The sequence below is a fragment of the Empidonax traillii genome, unplaced genomic scaffold (assembly GCF_003031625.1).
Source record: "Empidonax traillii isolate 1590-97213 ecotype Southwest subspecies unplaced genomic scaffold, ASM303162v1 scaffold2278:size29209, whole genome shotgun sequence".
Classification (NCBI taxonomy): domain Eukaryota; kingdom Metazoa; phylum Chordata; class Aves; order Passeriformes; family Tyrannidae; genus Empidonax; species Empidonax traillii.
The window spans coordinates 15,625-17,855 of record NW_020957471.1 but is presented as its reverse complement, the minus strand read 5'-3'; positions in this window follow the sequence as shown (position 1 = coordinate 17,855).

The window sequence follows — 2,231 nt, the reverse complement described above, 5'->3', positions numbered from 1 at the left end:
AAAAAAAAAAAAAAAAAAAAAAAAAAAAAAAAAAAAAAAGAAACAAACCAAACCCAAACCAAACCCATCTCCTACAACCTTAAGGCTTCCCCCTGAGTGTCACCAGAAGGAGGAAGAAAAACCAAAAATAAAATAAAATAAACCAAAAAAACAAAATCTCAAATCAAATCCAAGAAAGTTTCTAACCCCAAAAGGAGGTGGGTTTTGGGCAGCACCTCCTTTTGGACGGGGGAAGCCCCAACTCCCACCCAAGGGCTGCCCAACTTGGAGCCAGCCTGGTGCAAATCTCACCCTCATGTCCATGGGGGAAAGAATTCCAGGCATTTCCCCCCCACCACCCCCCAACCCTTCCCACCTCCCTCTCCAAAAAAAAAAAAAAAATAAGAGCCAACTTCGCTTCGCTTTTCGTTCCCCTTTCGCTCAGAGCTTGATTCTGGACCTAAAATAATCCAACTAAAGGCTGGAGGAGGAGGAGGGGGAGTGATACAAAACCATGAAAATATATTTATTATTTCTCTTTTTTTTTTGGTGTTGTTGGTGTCGTTTTCCCTGGGTTGGGGAGATTTGGGGACCTGGGGAACACCCCCCCTCCCCACCCCGGGGCACTTCTGGTCCTGCGGGGGTGACTTTGGCAGGCACGGCGGGCACGGAAGGTGCTCCCTGAGGTGAAAAAAGATCCACCAGAAGGGTGGATGGATGGAGGGATGGATGGATGGAGGGATGGATGGATGAGGGCTCTGCAGTTATTGGCGTGTTGTCTCACCTTCATGTATCGCTGTAATTTGGCGAGGAAATTAAAAGGAGCTCCAGATTGACGGGGGGTGGGAGAGCTGCCCCTCTGGAAGGGCATTTCCACCCGGCCAAACTCGCCAAAGTTTGGGGGGAGTTTCTCCAAGGGCTCCTTCCTTGGTGTGTGGGGGGGGAATTATTTTTCCTTTCATTGCTTATTTTTATTTTGCTTTTTAATTGTTATTTTTTGGGTTATTATTGTAGTTATCACCCTTGTTATTCCCCTTATTATTCTCTTTATTATTCTCTTTATTATTCTCCTTGTTGTTATTTTTGTTGTTATTTTTTGTTATTATTTTTGTCGCCCCTTTTTTTTTGTTTTTGGTGGTTGTTTTTATTGTTGCTTCCCTCTCCTTTTCTTTCTTTCTTTTTTTTTTTTTTTTTTTTTTTTTTTTTTTTTTTTTTTTTTTTTTTTTTTTTTTTTTTTTTTTTTTTTTTTTTTTTTTTTTTTTTTTTTTTTTTTTTTTTTTTTTCCCTCCCCCCCCTTTTTTTTTTTTTTTTTTTTTTTTTTTTTTTTTGTATAGGTGCTCGGGGCTGTTGCATCGAGACCTGTGTGATAACCGTGTGACTGGGAGTCGAGAAAGTTAAGTGTTTTATTACTTCTCTAAACAGAGGGCAAGTCTTAAAAGTCTGGTCGATTTATAGTGAACAGAAACCAGCTGCCGTAAAGAAACTTAAAATAGAATCCTCTCTCCCCCCCCCCCGCGCTAAAAAACCCAGGTTTCTAGGGGAGAAAAAGGGGGAGAGAAGGAGGAGAAGGAGCGAGGGGGGGAATAAAAAAAAAAAAATAGAGCAGAACCACCCCAAAAGCTCCCGCAAACACAAATGAGGCGTCATTAAAGTATGTTTTTACTCAACTGCAGTTCCTCAGCCTCACGTTTTGAATGCACTGTATACACACACATATATATATTTATTTTCTAATTTTTTTTTTCTTTTCGGATCCACCATTGGTATTTTCTGGCACTTTTGGGATTTCTCGAAAGTGTTTCACCGGGATGTGTCACTGCCTGGAAGGTATTTATGTTTATATTTTTATTTTTTTTTTTAAATTTTTCTTATCAACCCCCCTTCTCCCTCCTCCCCCCACCACCCCACACCCCCCCACCCACGAAAACACGGCGAGGGAATATGTGGGGCGCTTTCTGGTTAAATTGGTCTGCAAACAATTATGTAAACTCATCAGCAGAAGCAAGAACAGATGTTTTATTAAAAGTGCTACACAGCAGCAGAAATATGTACAAGTCTTCGAGTAGCTCTTTAATAGGAGTTGCTCTTTGTTCCCAGAAAAGAAAAGCGCCCATAGAAATCTGAAATAACATTCACCACTCATATTCTCACCCTCCCCTCCCTTTTTTTTTTAGGTCTCCCCCCCCACCCGCAGACGAGAGGGCGAAAAAAACCCCCCAAAAAACAAGAAAAAAACAACAGGAAAAGGGGCA